The sequence below is a fragment of the Hemiscyllium ocellatum genome, chromosome 26, assembly GCF_020745735.1.
Source record: "Hemiscyllium ocellatum isolate sHemOce1 chromosome 26, sHemOce1.pat.X.cur, whole genome shotgun sequence".
Classification (NCBI taxonomy): Eukaryota; Metazoa; Chordata; class Chondrichthyes; order Orectolobiformes; family Hemiscylliidae; genus Hemiscyllium; species Hemiscyllium ocellatum.
In genome coordinates this window covers 14,736,021-14,754,950 of record NC_083426.1, presented here as the reverse complement: position 1 = coordinate 14,754,950, position 18,930 = coordinate 14,736,021, and the positions used below count along the sequence as shown (strand labels likewise).

Here is an 18,930-nt window from a genome sequence, read left to right as displayed (position 1 = left end):
CTGCTTATCGGTCTGATTTGTAAATGTATTTATGATGGCTTTATTGGTCACAAGGGTAACGTTTAATGTTACGACAATGAATATGTTTCATTTTAATTCAAATGTTCTCAACTGTGTGCCACTTAAGTCAAAAGTGTCCTTACTAAAAGACATTAAGTTTGAGATAAACTAATTGTGAGCACATTAAAATTTATTTTAAACAATTTTGTCTTGAGTCCTCATGATAATGAATATTACATTGAGTATAAATGTCGCTGCTCAGTCATATCACTTTAGATTCTGACGAGTCTCTGAACCAACCCAACTGGCACCATGAAGTGGCTACTTGTTGCCCTCGCTTGTATTCAGCTCTCACAGTGTATGATCAGGTAGGAAATTGTCACACGACAAGAGAGAGAACGAAAAACCTGACAGTGAGGAAGAATAAAACATGACAAAATGTGTAACTTCTATTCTTTTCTTGGCAGAATGCCTTTGATTAAGGGCAAATCTGCACGTGATGTTCTCCAGGAGAAAGGGCTGCTGAAAGACTTCCTGATTAAACATCCATATGATCCCTGCTCAAAATTTGAAGGGCCCATATTCTCCCAATCCCTGGATTCATCAGAACCAGTGATTAACTACCTGGATGAAAGCCATCTGTCAATTTTCAAACATCCTTCTTCATCTAAATCTGCTGTTTTGATTATTTATTCCCTTCCCATGTGGACATCACTGGCTGTGTTATTGCATTCCACACTCTCACCGTCCCTGGGTAAAGAAATGCTTTCTGAATTTTCTCAGATTAAAACAAAACACTGCTGATGCTGGAAGTCTGAAACAAATGCAGAAAGTGCTGGAGAAATTCAGCAGGTCAGGCAGCATCTGTGGAGACAGAAATAGAGTTAATGCCTCAAGACGAGTATGACTCTTCATCTGAAGAGTTTATTTTGTTTGTTTCTGAATTTTTTCTTGAATTTTTCGGTAATGACCTTCAGGTGGCGGTCTTTAGTAATGGTTCCTTTTGCAAAATGAGTATTTTCATTGTATCCACTTTAACAAAAAATGTTGCAGAATTTCAAAGCCTCTATTAGGTCACTCTTCAGTCCTTTACCAGAGTAAAGTGAATCCAAATGTCAATCTTCCCCGATATGTATGCTCATACATTTTTGCTAATATCCTTTCAGGTCATCTATGCACCATCTCCAATGCCTCCAAATCCTTTGTATAATGGGATAATCAGAACTACATTCAGTACTGCTGTAGGCTCACAAATGTTCGATACAGATTTAGCAAAACTTTCCTAATTCTCAATTTCACCTCTCTGAAAATCAAGGTTAGTGCTTCATTTACTTTATATCAGGCTTGCTAACCTGCTACCCCCAACTTAGTTGGTGTTTTTGTACTCCAAGATCCCTTTGTTCCTCTAACCCATCCAGATCTCCACCTTCCAAGTAACAAGTGGCCCTTCTTGTTAAAATGTACTAACTCATTTCTTCGTTACATTTATTGTAACTTCCACCTGTAATTTCTACTCTCAGAAATAGCTGTTAGTAATAATTCAGTCATAGATAAGCTGTATAAGTTAGACAATATGTTGTCGATCTTTGATGTGCAATATCTTAAACAATAAGCGTCAATGGATGATGTTTGGCTTCTCAAACTTAATCTCTTGACAGAAACTACTGGACCCTTCCGTGGGGTGGTTTTAATGCCCTCCATTACCATTTTAATTTAGTCTCCTTGCTCTCTTCTATCATCGTTTTTGATGCCCCAAGTGGACTGTGTTGGTATATTGCTGAAAATGTGTTGCTGGTAAAGCGCAGCAAGTCAGGCAGCATCCAAGGAACAGGAAATTCGACGTTTCGGGCATAAGCCCTTCATCAGGATGAAGGGCTTATGCCCGAAACGTCGAATTTCCTGTTCCTTGGATGCTGCCTGACCTGCTGCGCTTTTCCAGCAACACATTTTCAGCTCTGATCTCCAGCATCTGCAGACCTCACTTTCTCCTGTGTTGGTATATTGTTCATTGAACTGGAAACATGGGTTATATGGTGGTGGTAATAAAAAATTCATGCGAGTATAATAGCATCTCCAAATGGAAGAAAGATCTACTGGACTGCTGACCACATCATTGAATCCTTATGATGTGAAATCGGGACTTTTGATTCAATATTAATGGTGACTTCTAGGGGACCCATGGATTAGCAGCAGTTTGCCTGACAGTTATTGGATCAATATTTCTGTAAACTCTTTCCTAGGATTGCTTGTGCTGCTGAGGGAGATTTTGACAAAGCTGGAAGCATTATTAATCCCGATTAGAGACAAACTATCACATGTGATTCTAAATGAACCAATGACCAAAAGGCTACAATGATCTGAAATATTACATTTACTGTTTGGATATCATTTATAGAAACAGAAGGTAGTGCAGTTATTCAATCCTGCGGGAAATCTGAAACAAATTCAGAGACTGTTAGAGAAACACAATAGGTCCGGCAGCTTCCTTAAAGAGAGATTAACATTGCAAGTGTGTTATGATGCTTCTCAGAACTGAAAACTGTTAGAAAATAGTGTTTTTATATTTTTGACAGAATCCGAGGAAGTCCCATTTTAATCTGTAACCATTTTACAACTCTTTTTCTCTTTCACCACCTTTAACAACCTTTTCTTCTTTTATTATGCACCTCTACACTATGTATTCTGCTTGCCTCACCTCTGCCTTTGTCAAAAATAAGCTATGGAGAGATGCTGAGTAGGGCTACTTTTCCTGAAGTGGCAGAGGCTGAGGGGTGACCTTATAAAAGTTTATAAAATCATGAGGGGCAGGGATAATGTGAACAGCTAAAGTATTATCCCAAGGATAGGGAGTTCAAAATAGAGGGCATCGGCTTACGGGTGAGGGGGAATGATTTAAAAGGGACCTAAGGGGAAACTTTTACATGCAGAGGGTGGTGTGTGTATGGAATGAGCTGCCAGAGGAAGTGGTGGAGGCTAGTGCAATGACAACATCTAAAAGGCATCTGGATGGGTATATAAATAAGAAGGGTTTATAGGGATATGGGCCAAATGCCGGCAAGTGGGACTAGATTAGGTTAGGACATCTGCTGGTCATGGGGGAGTTGGACTAAAGGGTCTACTTCTGTATGACTCTAAAGAATTAGAAAAAAATCATTTTCCAACATCTTTCAGTTCTGAAGAGGAGTCATACCAGACTGAAAACTTTACATCTGCTTCTCCCTTCACGGCTGCTGCCAGACCTGCTAAGTTTCTCCAGGATTCTCTGAGTTTGTTGTGCACCTCGTCTTACATATAAGTCAGATAGAGATGGCAGAAGGATCCCCACTCTTCCTTGGAGTACAAGTAGACATTTTGTTATTTTTATAGGGGCCAAATGTAATTAAGTAAGTTCCCTCTGGAAATTAACTGGCATTTAACAGTGAGGAGTGGTTCCTGGTGATAATATTCTGAGGCTCAGCCACTTGCCTTGTTCACAGCCACTGAAAGATTGGTACTGGTTTGCAGGACATGAGTGAATGAGACGGATGGGAGTCATGAATGGATGAAAGGAGGGGTAATGGAAGAATGAAAACAGAAATTGCTGGAGAAGCTCAGCGGGTCTGACAATATCTGTGGAGAGAAATCAGAGTTAACATTTTGATCCAGTGACCCTTCATGAGAATAGTTCAATAGAACAGAACAGGAAGAGTCACTGGACCCGAAACTTTAATGTTGCTTTCTGATCATAGGTGCTGCTTCACCTGCTGACCTTCCCCAGTAATTTTTGTTTTGTTTCTGATTCCCAGCATCGTCCTTTTTTATGTTTCTTTGTCCTTTGTTTTCTGGGTAATGGAGGAAACAAGTTATGACTAGAGCATCGCTTTTGGTGAGTCTCTTGCTAGGACACCAAGTTCCTGTCAGAAAGACGCACCCTGCTGCCAAAGAAACAATGCAGGCAAAGTTGACATGGTTTAGCTCTATTGGGAGGCAGAGCTGTGTGAGGTTTGTTAGATCTCTCGGCTGCTGCTAAAGGTTAATGGACTCAAGTTTAATTGGTGTCAAGAGGCATCAGAATGAATCCAATTGACAAATACCACCAGCAAGCAGCATTCTTGCATTGGGTCATTCAAATTGCCACCTTCATGGGACCAGCTGTCCTGACCCCTGAAATCTGATGCAAGTACTCCCACCCGATTGTCCTGGACGCTGCATCACCACACTCCGTCCCACCCCAAACTGTCCCAGCCCAAATTATCCCACTGGCCATTGTGGGCTCAACTAGGTTCTGTCCAATGTCTCACTTACGTTTGTATTCTTCTCCTCTTGTGTCATGTGATTGGAAAGTGAGAGAGAGAGATTTATATATTCTGAGGGGTGTAGTGGATTGCATCAAGTCTCGCAGGGGTAGTGCTCTGCAAACCAAGTCCTGTTATTCTCGAAGTCATCACAAAAATTAAAGATTTGTTCAAGTTATGCAATATTCCACTGTTTACTTTTCTGAAAGAACTAGGTTAACAGAAAACAAAGACCAACTTCGGTCCAAGAATTTCTATTTATACAAGTAAATAGAGTCTAACTGCAGGTAACTGCTATGAAGTGTTGACATGTAACTCTACCATTCCCCTTATAAAATTCTGTGTATGGGAGGGAGAAACTGGGAACTAGGTTCAACGGCCTCTGGTACACAGAGTTTGTTGAGATGATTCTTTTGCTTGCCAAACTTCCTTTTGTTAAATCTCACATCTCCAGATTCTTTTCTCTTCCTAATGGGTGACACAATCCGTTGGTATATTAACTACAAAGTTTCTTAGTTATGAGTTACAGACACAGCTCACAGCCACTGGTGATGGAAAATAAACTGGCCTTCTTAAGGCTTTAAGCATTACATTGGAGAGAAAGATGTACCATCTGTCCCTTTCAGCCTTAAAAAGGCTTCTGCCAGTATCGTTCATACCCACAAGCAGTTCAGCTGCCTAGGGGCCACTCACTTGCTTGTTGTCAGGCTTGGCCCTTGTCCTAAACAACTGGTCACAACTTCACAAACCAATCAGCTACTAGTTGCTGGCCGTTTCTCACTTTGTTACATCCCCCCCCCCCCACCTCAGTTGCAAGTCCATCAACAACAAGCTTCACCTACTACTTGAACAAAGCAGCAGTGTCAACACAACTTACAATGAGTTTGCTTTTAAAAAATAACAGCAATCCTTTCCACAATCGTTGGCTTTTAAACCATCATTTTCCTATTTTAGACCACTATCAAAAATACAGAAAAATTACAAGATACAGTAAATACAACAATAAGAGTAATAGCATGTGTAATTCTGATCTATTTTTCATTGAAATATTGTGGTCTTCTTCTTTTTTGCTGACAGTTGGCATATTTTGGAGCAATCAGCATTGGGAATCCACCATAGAGCTTCACTGTAGTTTTTGACACAGACTCATCCAACCTCTGGGTACCATCAATTTATTGTTCTCAACAACCATGTGGTAAGTAAATGTTAGCCTGTTGTTAAATATGTTTCTCCCTTTGATTTTCCTTGCTGATAAAGGTAGCTGTATAACTCATATTGGAAAAGGCCAGTACTTCTGGACTCATCCACACCTGTGTAATGGGCTCTGTAAAGCTGGATGGAACTCTCAAGTGTTATTTGGCTACTTCTGAGGTTGGTAGAAAATTTCAGAACTTGGTGAAAGCTGAAGCTGTTGTTCTTTGTCTCTCGATGGAGATGGAAGAATTATAGGATGGATTGCAACTGCAAATTTAACAGCAGTGTCAAACAATTTCTATTTTTTACTGATTTTTAACTTTTAGTACATACCTGCAGCTTGGGTCGAAACTAATTCTAGAGTGGATTACCCTTAAGGTGGCTGCCTCAAATCGTTTTGATTAATGTGACATGGATAAATGTCCAATGGTGTTATAATATTAGACTGCTTTTTTAAATCTAGTTTATTCTAATCGGAATATGTAAAGAGCTGAGATTCAATCCTGCTTAGACTCTGTGGTGTGAAATAGTTCTCTTCAGATACGTATTACAATATGCACAGCTCTCATTCCTGTGTCAGATGCTTACAGGTAAAGTTAGTAGACATTGCAGACTTCAAAACAGCAAAAGTGAGCGAAATCCATAAAGAACGATGCTACTAATGCTTAATAATACTACACACACACACACACACACACACACACACACACACACACACACACACACACACACACACACACACACACACACACACACCTGTCCATCCCTCCTAGGATACATAATTCAACTTTCAGATCTTAACTGTGAAGAGGTTTGGCCACAAGTACTTGATCTAAGGTAGGGCTTAATGCTAAAACCTTCTCAATATTTTAATATAATGGATGTTGCTTTTCAGAGACACATCACAGGTTCAACCCAAGCAAATCTTCAACATTCTATTCCAAAAACCAAGATGTATCCATCCAGTATGGTACAGGCAGTATGACTGGTATACTGGGATATGACACTGTCAGAGTAAGTTGTAACCATTGCCAGATAACTCAAGCTACATAATGGTGGTAATTGCTTTCCAAAGTTATACTTTAAAGTCAAAGAGAGGAAGACCTTAAGATTCAGGCATATTTTGTGCACTCATCTGTAGGAGCATTAAAACAAGTATAAGAATGGTGAGTGGGGATGCTACATTTATTGTACCTCTACCCCAATGCTATGCGTCACCCCATGGACAGTCTTGACATCATGCCACCAATTAAAGCCCTTGAATGGGTAATTAATCCAGCAGAAGGGAAAACAATATCAAGCCCTGCTGGACTTGCTTAGTGGTTCTGGAGCAGAGGAAGATGTTTGGTTGGTGCTGATTGAGGGTCTGAGCATCTGGAGAAGTTGGGGATCCACTAAGAGCCAGCCATCTTTCCTTGCTCCCAAGCTACTGTGACCCTGATCACATGCCCCACCATCCCACCCATCGCCATTTGTTTGTGGCTTGGGATCCAGCAACATCCAAAGGGTAGCACGGTGGTTAGCACTGCTGCCTCACAGCAGCCGCGACTTGGGTTCGGTTCCAGCCTTGGGTGACTGTCTGTGTGGCGTTTGCACATTCTCCCCGTGTCTATGCAAGCTTCTAAATGGGTGATCCAGTTTCCTACCACAGCTCAAACTGTGTAGGTTAAGTGGATTGGTCATGCTAAATTGTCCTGAGTGTTCAGGGATTTCTAGGTTAGGTGCATTAGTCAGGAGTAAATGCAAGGGAATTTTTGGGCGGCATGGTGGCACAGTGGTTAGCACTGCTGCCTCACAGCGCCAGAGACCCGGGTTCGATTCCCGACTCAGGCGACTGACTGTGTGGAGTTTGCACATTCTCCCCTTGTCTGCGTGGGTTTCCTCCGGGTGCTCCAGTTTCCTCCCACAGTCCAAAGATGTGTGGGTCAGGTGAATTGGCCAGGTGTTGGGTAAAGGGGTAAATGTAGGGGAATGGGTGGGTTGCGCGTCGGTGGGGCAGTGTGGACTTGTTGGGTTGAAGGGCCTGTTTCCACACTGTAAGTAATCTAATCTAATCCTGGTCTTTTGGAGGTGTTCTACTGGCAGCAAGCTCCATCTCACCAATGGCACTGCCATTCAATAGAAGTGCAAGACTCTGATCACTAGCAACTATTAGAAGATAACTTTTTTTGACCTTTGATCCTGGGCAAGGCTAGTCCAGCGATATATTTGAATGGCACTGGGGGGCATTCCTGAAAGGGGATAGAAGGGGCTTTTTGGCAAGGCACCTTCACCTCTATTAAATACTCACAATAAGTTCTCTCATTTCAGTAATCACATTGTTGGAGGGATAAGTAATGATAATGTAGTAGAGGGTCTCTTGAATTTTACGTTGATGTTTTAAAATAAAACTAATGACTCATTGACTTGTGACTTGATCTGATTTTTCTAGGTCTCAAACATTGCTATCCGCAGTCAAGAATTTGGGTTAAGCATGACTGAACCTGGCAGTTTCTTTACCTATGCTAAATTTGATGGGATTTTGTCTCTTGCAGCATCTGGAGCTACAGCGGTATTGGAGAGCATGATCTCTCAGCATCTGGTGGATGAGCCTCTGTTTTCCGTTTACCTGACCAGGTGAGTATCTGATAAGCTGCACCTTATTTCTATTGATTCATGTTTCTGCTTTCACCTAAAAAAATGTCAGCTTGCTTCAATTGGTCCTTGCCTGTGCCACAAACTGTTGGGTTCAAGCCAAAGGCAGAACTTGAATGCATGATACACACTGTTTATTTTTGTAATTCATGGGTTACGGACATGATTGGCTTGGCCAGTGTTTCAACCAAAATTGAGGAGGTGCTGTTGAGCTGTCCTCTTGAACCGCAGCTGGGGAGTATGCGGAGTATGGGGTTGTTAGAAATGAGTTTCAGGATCTTAATGTGTGACAGTGAAGGAATCATAGAATCCCTACAGTGTGGAAACAGGTCCTTTGGCCCAACAAGTCCACATCAACCCTCTGAAGAGTAACTCACCCAGACCCATTTCCCTGGACTATATTTACCCCTGATTAATGCACCTAATCTACACACCCCTAAACACCAAGGGCAATTTAGCATGGCCAATTCACCTAACCTGCACATCCTTGGATTGTGGGAGGAAACTGAAGCACAAGGAGACCCGTGGGGAATGTGCAAACTCCAAATAGGTATTTGCCCGAGGTTGGAATCAAACTCAGGTCCCTGGCACTGTGAGGCAGCAGTGCTAACCACTGAGTCACCTTGCCACCATTCCATGTTAGAATGGTGTTTGGTTTGGAGAGAAACTTGTAGGTGGTAGTATTCCATGGATACCAAATCTTGGAGAATAGAATTGACATGGAAGGTTGTAGGAATAGTGTGGGTGTTGGGTGATCATTTTCAAGTGCTGTGGGCAAGGGATTGAACCCAGATCCCTAGTGCTGTGAGGCAGCTGTGCTAACCACAAAGTCACTATGCCATGCATGACGTAAGCTGGCTAATTCAGAATTGAAAGCAATAGAATCTAACAAAGATTATATCCTGTATAATTCGTCTAAAATGCATAATTAATTGATTTGAACAGATAGCTTCTTAGATGGATGTTTTAAGTTCTTGGAAAATTTATGGCAATATTTCAATCAATGAATTTTTGTAGACAATTTGAAGACATAAAGATTTAGTTAAATATTGAAAATAGAGTCAAATGTTAAATTTCAAAAGCAGCTGTTAATGATGTATTTTTTCTTCTGATATTTACTTACATTCTCTTTTCTCTTACAGACAGGATGGTCAATCAGGAAGTGAAGTTGCATTTGATGGAGTAGGTTCAAGTCACAACACTGGTCAAATTAACTGGGTTCCCGTCACTCATGGTGCCTACTGGCAAATCCTTATCGACAAGTAAGTGATTGCCATCTAGAAGAGGAATACTTCTGAAAGTGACTTTCAATGAAATGAACCTTGAAAAAGACCCGTTTTATTGAGAAAAATTTCTAATGAGCCAACTCTTTATTAAAATTAGGGCAAAGAAACACTTGTTTCATGCCTACTATAGCGGAAATCTTATTTGCAGACTTTTCATTTCTCAATGAACATTGATAAATATAATGATTTTTGAGAAGATTTGTAGCTCAGGTTGATGATAAGTATGTAAGTTAGTTCCCTGAGCTAGAAGGTTTGTTTTCAGATGTTTCGTCTCCATACTAAGTAACATCATCAGTGAGCATCCAGTGAAGCGCTTCACCGGAGACTCTCACTAATGATGTTACTTAGTATGGTGACGAAACATCTAAAAACAAACCTTCAAGCTCAGCAAGCTAACTTACATTCTTATTCTTCAGATTTTACAGTCTGTTCTGATATAATGCAATAGTTCCGTTCCGGGCAATCCTGCATTATAAGAGAATTGCGCAATAGCAGCACAACATAAACCAGTGGGAATAAAATCGCATTATAGCCAATACAGGTAAGGAACGTTTGCATTTGACAAATAATGGTCTAAATTTTGCAATCGTGTTAAAGCCAATTCGCTAAAGCAGAACCGACTGTATTCATGCTTTTGTTAATAGTAACCACTCTATTGATAGTGAATCATCTTATCCTACGCTAATTCTCTTTAACTCCTGTTCGCACAAGGACACAAACAGCTTGGGACCCAATACCTTAGGCCTGTTCCATTGACTGATTGACTTGGTTGGGAGAACGTACCCAGTTTCATATTCAAAAGCATGCCTCTACTTTGTGGAACTGTTGGAGTCATTACAAATCACTTTCAGCTCCATGATAGCTGTGCCCATGAATAATTGTCCTATCAGACAATCCTCAACTAGGGGTTGAAGAACGAGTTCCTGGTGTCTTTAGATCAACTCCAATTCATGCCAATGGCATGGGAAACTTAATATTTCCTACATCACTATTGAATATTAAACAATGGTTTAATAAAATATATTGAAACATTTGAATTCAAAGGAAAGAGGAAATAAATACTTAGGTTACTTTGTCTGGTTTCAGATGCATCGACATTTCCTAAATGCATCCTGAATTTCTCAGCTAACCAGAAAACTGAACTTTGTAAGACTTGTTCGATTTGTGTAGCTAGTTTAAATCTTTAACTAACTATTAATTCATTTCTCTCCCTCAGGGTGACAATCAATAGGCAGGTTGTGGCCTACAGTGGAGGTTGTCCAGCCATTGTTGACACTGGCACTTCTCTCCTTGTTGGTCCCAGCACACCCATCAACACCATTCAGCAGTACATTGGAGCAACTCCAAGTTACTATGGCCAGGTAGAGATGGCATATTACACAATAGAGTGTATTACAGGAGTGTCTGTGGGTGCATCAGTTATTTATTCACAATGAAGCCTCCAGTGGATCATTTTACTAACTGTAAAGTGAAAACAGATAAATCTAGGGCAGATAAGTCAACCTTTAAATCCTTAAAAAATCATCTTAAAAATGGGGGTTGACTTAAATGCTGAGTATAAAGAAGTGCTACAGTGTGGCTATAGGTAGTCACTATTTTACAATTGTAAAGAGTAGGTATGTCTCAAACACCTGTGTACCTTTGCATTGTAACCCATGTTGGTTGCTTGAGCCCCTGCCCTGGTTTATAAGGTACAGGTAGGTAAAACATGCATTTTGAGGGTGAAATCATTACAATGGGCAACTTATATTCTAAATATGTCGACAAACATGATCTTGGAGGTTGGAAAAAAATGGGTCATCTTGTGCAATGAGTCAACTTATATGCCATGATTTATGGTATTTATTTCAACACTATAAATTCTTATGTAGAAATGCCCTCTGCCTCAATTTTTCCGGGGCTGCGGTGGTCAAATTAAATTACATATAGATTAGGCTCCAGTAGTGCACTATGAACATAGATGAAAACTATTACTCTAAATCTACACAAATCCCACTTTCTAATGCTTGGCCAATAATCTTGAATGTGGTGAAATTTTGAATGCTTTTGGCCTTGGAAGGAGTACAACAAAAGTTTACAAGAATGATACTTGCACTTCAGGGGTTACGTTATGAGGAGAAATTATACAAATTAGCCCTCTAGAATGTGGAAAGCTAAGGGATGATTTGATTGAAGTTTTCAAGATGTTAACAGAAGAGGACAGGGTAGGTAAATTATTTCCACTGATTGGATATTCTAGAACCAGAGGCATAGTGAGAAAATTAGGGCCAGACCTTTCTGCAGATATATTAGGAAGCACTTCTACAAGACCATAGGATATTGGAGCATAGTAAGGCCTTTTGGCCCATCAAGTCTGTTATGCCATTCGATCATGGCTGATATGTTTCTCAACCCCATTCTCTTGCCTTGCCCATAACCCTTGATTCCCTTACTACCTGTCTCTTTCTTAAGTACACTCCATGACTTGGCCTCCACAGCCCTCTGCAGCAATGAGTTCCACAGATTAACCACTCTCTGGCTGAAAAAAATGGGAGCAGACGTTTTTAAAATCTCTTCCACAAATGGCAGTGTATGCAGGATCAGTTGTTAATTTTAAATCTGAGACAGAAACATTTTTGTTAAGCAAAGGTATTAAGAGACATGTTTCCACTGGGTGCTCCAGTTTCCTCCCACAGTCCAAAGATGTGCTAGTTAGGTGGATTGGCCATGCTAAATTGCTCTATGGTGTCCAGAGATGTGCCGGCTAGGTGGGTTGGCCATGGGAAATGCAGGGTTACCGCGAAAGGGAGGAGGTGGATGTGCAATGCTTTTTAGAGGGTCAATCTAGACTTGATGGGTCAAATGGCCTCTCTCTGCACTGTAGGGATTCTCTGATTCTAGTGTAATGTTGCTAAGATAGTGGAAGTCATATCAAGCATAAATGAATATGGTTATGACTGTTGGAGGCCAGTTATCTCAGCACTACTGTAAATTTCATCAACATTCATGTGTGGCTGATAAATATTAAGCAACATACATACCATGTAACTACCAGGCAATGACCATTTTCAGCAAGGGAAAATCTAACCTCTATCCTTGATGCTCAATACCATTATGATTAGTTAATCTCCTGCCATCAACATACTGGGATCCAAGGATCCTCCCATAAATTGAACAAATGTATAAAAAAATCTTGAATATAATCTGTCCTACAGGCAATGAGTCTCTTTTAAGCATGCCTGTATATTTCAATTTCAGCTCACGTTAGTTTCAGTAATGGTTAATTAGTTGCACTGTAACTGAGTTATTCTAAATTCTTATACTAGCAAAATGACTGAATACTGTCTCCATTTCCTTACAGTACTCAATTAACTGTAACAATATCTACAACATGCCCGATGTGTTCTTCACAATAAATGGAGTTAATTATCCTCTTCCCCCACAGGCCTACACTTTGCAGGCATGTTATTGGACAGCAATCAATTCGTTAGGATACACTTAAAATTTCAAAAGGTGAAATACAGTGTATTTTTAGGGATTAATCTACAATTGCTGAAGGTGACAAAGATATGACCCAGTGTTAATTGTTCCTGTTTTTCTTCCAGCACAAGTACAACAACTAAAGAAGCTGCTCAAGTGGGTTTGGTGTTACTAGCGGAGGCCTCTGGATTTTGGGAGATGTGTTCATTCGAGAATATTATTCTGTTTTCGACATGTGCAACAACCGTGTGGGCTTGGCTAAGGCTATCTAATTTTTTACATTTATATTCTCAATGAAAACCAATTCTAATTTGTAATTTTGAGTTGATGTTAACCCGTCACATGATTCTTCAAAGCAATAGCTGTCATCTGGCTGAAATTGTTCTTGTTTGTCCTTAGGTTGCAGGTGTCACTGAAAGGTCAGCATTCATTGTCCATCTATAATTGCCCTTGGGAAATGTGAAGAGCCAACCACATTGCTGTACACCTGGAGTCACATGTAGATCACATCAAGTAGAGATGTCTACTTCAATGTCTGAATGCCATTACTGAACCAGATGTATTTTCGTAATCAACTGTAATAGTTTAATGGTAACCGTTATAGAGAAAACCTTTCAGTTCAGGGTTTAAAATAAAATTGTCAGCTACTTTTGTAGGCACGAACCCATGTCTCTACAATGTTAACCGAGGCCTCTGGATTGCTGGTCCAATGATATCACCAAAGAATAATTAAGCCATCGGCTACTTAGCTGTGGCTAATGCTCAGCAATACTCAGCACTGAGCTACAAAAAAAAATGAAAATGGAAATAACAAATAGGTAAATGTCTTGTACGGAGCAGACTATGGACATTGCTGAAACTAAATATACTCACTTTTTGATTTTGTTGTATTTTTACTCTTTCTTGATTCAGACACTCAGTTGTGATGTATCCTTGGAGCAGTGATTCACTCCAGAGAGCAGCATGCTTGTGCTGAAGGTGGGCACGCTGTACAGTGTCACTTGTCTTGCTATGATTATGTTGCTAACTTCACATAGAGGCTTTTTCATGTTCTCTAGAATCCCTTCATTGAAATAGTTCATTAAAAAAGAAATAATAAAGTCGAAATATGAAATGCATAGTCTTCCTTCTTCCATCTCTTGTTCCTTTCATGTCTCTGTGCAGAGTGTACCTCAATTCATTTCTTAATTGCAATGGTGGAAGCTTTCAGTAACTTTGCAAAATGAACAGGCAAGGAATTTGCTGATGACATGAGAAACGATTGGTAAAGGGATGCTCTCTGTGAAATATGGACCCTGGGCTGATGAAGTCTAAATCTAGCTCCAGTTGTAAAATCCAAATAATTCCATATTTCCATTGGTTCAAGTCAGTGGATTCCCTATCCAGGATAGGTTGGACTTTAGTGGACATGTCCTTGAATCTTACAGAGATTCTGAGAGATAATGTGGAATTCAATTTATTAGGTTACATAATATTTATAATAAATGTTTGGCCAGCACCTGACAGATAACTTATGCCACGTTTAGATGCTTGAAATACAGTATTCACTCAAAATTTATATTGTACAATGTCATCCAATCCAATGATTCAAAGATGCTGATGGATATCAACTTTAATGGGATGGAAATTTTAGATTGGCTTAAATTGCTGATAAAAAAAGGTAAAAGGAGAACCAAAGAATAAGGTTTGTAAAGTGTTGATTGTCAATAGGCAGATAGTATTGGTAGAACCTTTGGGTTCAACATGAAGCAAAATAATTCCGATGCTCAGTAATGCCAGCATTTTTAACTGGGATGCTATGGGTGATCCTACATCATAGAGGCATAGAGTTATCCTTCAGTCCACCCAGAACTCAACTAGTCTCACCAGCCTGCGCTTGGCCCATATCCTTCCAAACATTTCTTTTTCATGTACTTACCTAAATACCTTTTAAGCATTGTAACTGTACCCACTTTCACCACATCCTCTGAAAATTCATTCCACACATGAACCACACTGTCTAAAAAAATTGGCAGTCATGTCTTTTTTAAATCTTTCTCCTCGCCTCTTAAAAATATGTCCTTAGTCTTGAAATCCCCCACCCTGAATAAAAACACCTGATCTATACCCCTCATGATTTGTTATATATCTCTATAAGATCACCTCTCAACCTTCTACGCTCCAGTGAGAAAGCTCCCAGTCTATCCAGCCTCTCCTTATCACTCAAGCCCTCTTTTCCCAGCAACATCCTGGTAAATCTCTTCTGAACCCTCTTCAGCTTACCAATATCCTTCCTATAACAGGGAGACCAGAACTAGACACAGTATTCCAAAAGACCCCTCACAAACATCCCATACAATCTCAGCATCCCAACTCCTATCCTCAAAGACCCCTCACAAACATCCCATACAATCTCAGCATCCCAACTCCTATCCTCAAAGGTCTGAGCAATGAAGGCAAGTGTTAAATGCCTTCTTGACCATCCTATCAATTTGTAATGCCAACTTCAAGAAAAACGTGCCGGAACTGCTAGGTCTCTTTATTATACAACACTACCTGGGACCCAACCTTTAATTGTAAAAGTCTTGCTTTTGATTATTTTTCCAAATTGCCATACCTCATATTTACCTAAATTAAATTCCAACTGGCACTTTTCAGCCCATTGACTCAATTGTTTAAGATCTCTTTGTAAGCTTAGGCAACCTTCTTCACTGTCCACTGCACTGCCAATCTTGGTATCATTCACAAACTTACCAACCATGCTTACTATATTCTCATCTAAGTGGATCCAGCACTGATTTCTGAGGGATATTGCTGGTCACAAGCCTCCACTCCACCATCACTAGCTGTCTCTGGCCGTTAAGCCAATTTTTATACAATTAGCAAGCTTTCCCAGAATCCCATATGATTCAATAACCACACAAATCTGAAAATTACCTATTTGATGAGCTAGTATCCAATATTCAATACAGTTTCAGTGAGGGAAGGTCTCTTCACCACCAATGCTTGCAGCAGGGTGTCCAGTCCACAGGGTGCATTGCAGAATTTCATTCAGACAGCAACTTCCAAACTCATGACCGCCATCATTTAGAAGGACAAGGGCAGCAGAAACATGGGAACACCACCACCTACAAGTTATCCCAAACTATTCATCATCATTACTTGGAAACAATGCCATTCCTGAAGTGTTGCTGGGGGAGTCCTGTCATTCCCTCCTTAACGACATTGTGGGTGTTCCTATACTTAATGGACTGCAGTGGTTCAAGAAGGCAGCTGAGGAGTGTCCAGGTAAATGTTACACAATCAAACGTTTTCATAACCTGCTGGTGGTGTTGATGACCTTGTGTATGAATGCTTTTAATGGACTTATTGCTTTAGAGTAGTGATCTCCAAGGTTTTAAAGCTATGCTACAGCATTCAACAACAGTTTTGAGCTTTGTGACATACTTTAATATACCTTTTACAAATTCCCACATTTACTTCATTCCTGAGCTCTTTACCATGTTCAGTTAATCAATGAAAAATTATATACAATCCTCTTGTCTTAAGCAATGAAAAGGTTGCATTAGAAGCAAGAAGAAATGACATAATAAACAACTCCTGGGTTTTGAGGTTGTTAAAAGGATAGAGAGCCAGAACTGTGGAGTAAAACATCAATTTTCTGATTCTACCAAACTTGAGAGTATGTTGACTCATGGTGCATTCCTCCGTTGGAGTAGAGCCTCCGGAGGGTGGAATTTGTCTGTTGTTAAAAGTGTGATGGTGAGTGAGTTTCATAGTGTCTGTTCTGGCCTGGCTGAATTAGTTGGACGGTCTTCTGCTTTTCATCTCATTAACGAAGCAACTGAGATTTTGGGTATGCTCTTATGGCAGGTGAGGTGAATGTCCTCACCACTGTTGAGACCGTTTGCTTCCATGCATCTGACACCACATCTACAGCCTAGCTGTGCACCATTCAGGTGATGCACGTGAGGAACAACAAACCCAACAAACTGCAAGACAACTATTGACCAAAGCCCACGACTGACTTGTAATCCATCACTCTTCAGACCATCCCATTGGATTGGCCTAGCAGGACAGCCCCAACTGACTGTGGATTGATGTATCAACAATATCCACATTGACCTAGCTTTAATCTGCTGGCTGTTTGAACTTTCCATGGCCCAGTCCACGGACTGCAAGAACTTTGAACCCTGGACTCATGCAGCGCTAAGTGTAGTCTAATCAGACAAGCCCCTTCACTGGCGTTGGCATTGTACCTCTAGCTTGACTGTCGATCCCCTTCACTTCACTTCGGGTTTCAATATCGCCCTTTGCTTGCAGTGTGTCTTTTTGTTATTCATGGGTTGTGGGTGTTGCTGACCAGGCCAGCATTTATTGCTCATCCCTAGTTGCCCTTGAGAAGGTGAGCTGTGTTCAAGAAACGCTGGAGTCCAGGTGTTGGAGGTTGACCCACAATGCCTTTAGGGAGGAAATTCCAGGATTTTGACAAAACAACATTAAAGGAACAACAATACATTTCCAATTCAGGATGGCGAGTGGCTTGGAGGGGAACTTGCAGATGATGGTATTTAGCGGATAGGCTGCTGACAAATAGGCTGCAGCTTTGATGCTGACCTATAACAGTGGCATGTCAACCACTGTCTGAATGTTTCATTGACTTTTCAGTACTCTTCACCACCACAAGCTGCCTGCCTATCTTTCTATACTAAAAAGCAAGCTAAACTGCACAGGCAGCAGCATATCTCCTAATGCTGAAGACCTTGTGGGCTAAAACATATCATAGAAGTTTGCAGATGACACCAAAATTGGCAGTGTAGAGGACAGCAAAGAAGGTTACCTCAGAGTTCAACAGCATTTTGATCAGATGGGCCAATGGGTGGAGGATAAATGTGAAGTGCTGCATTTTGGAAAAACAAATCAGGGCAGGATTAATGGTAATTACTTAATGATAAGGTACTGGGGAGTGTTGCTGTACAAAGAGACCTTGGAGTGCAAGTTCATAGTTCCTTGAAAGTGGAGTCGCAGGTAGATAAGATAGTGAAGAAGGTGTTTGGTATGCTTTCCTTTATTGGTCAGAGCATTGAGTATAGCAGTTGGGAGGTCATGTTGCATCTGTACAGGACAATGATTAGGCCACTTTTGGAACATTGCGTGCAATTCTGGTCTCCCTGCTATAGGAAGGAAGTTGTGAAATGTGAAAGAATTCAGAAAAGATTTACAACAATGTTACCAGGGTTGAAGTGTTTGAGCTATAAGAGAGGCTGAATAGGCTAGGGCTGTTTTCCCTGGAGAATCGGAGGCTGAGGGGTAACCTTATAGAGGTTTATAAAATCATGAGGGGCATGGATAAGGTAAATAAACAAAGTCTTTCCCCTGGGATGGGTGAGTCCAGAACTAAAGGGCATAGGTTTAGGGTAAGAGGGGAAACATTTAGAAGGGACCCAAGGGGCAACATTTTCATGTAGAGGGTGGTGCATGTATAGAATGAGCTGCCAGAGGAAGTGGTGGAGGTTGGCACAATTGCAATATTTAAAACCCATCTGGATGTGTATATGAAGAGGAAGGGTTTAGAGGGATGGACCAAATGCTGGCAAATGGCTCCAGATTAATTTCGGATATCTGGTAGGCATGAATGTGTTGAACTTAAGGGTCTGTTTCCATGTTATACACCTGTATGACTCTCTGTGTTTAAGTTGTCGGTTTCCAATTATATGCTAAAGTCAGTCAGTACTAAGAAAGCCAACTTAGTGCTAGAAGAAGTGTCTGTGTCAGCACAATAGCATCTTGAGTAGGTGCGTACAATGTTTGGCTGCACCTGTGTGCAAAGTGACCTGGCAAAAGCATGCAAGTTATAGGTGTCCATCAGCTCCCAAAGTAAAGTGTGGAGGACTGGGAGTGGCGGTTGAGATGGTCCAAGAGCAGCCTGGATGATATGGTGAGGCTGGTGGCTTGCCAACGTTGAGATATATGGACCAAAGGTCAAGGAAGGTAGTAGTAATGGAACCTACAGAGAAGTAGTGGTTGGGAGCAGTTGTAGATACCTAGGACAGGCACTCAGTGAGCAGCCGACACCAGGTACCCACTTGGATTTACGGCGGGCA

General features: G+C 40.8%; 1 pseudogene; it reads left to right on the top strand.

Moving 5' to 3' along the window:
* The first annotated feature begins 312 nt into the window (after nucleotides 1–312).
* LOC132828357 (pepsin A-like) lies at nucleotides 313–13,119 on the top strand (annotated as a pseudogene).
* Nucleotides 13,120–18,930: the final 5,811 nt, after the last annotated feature.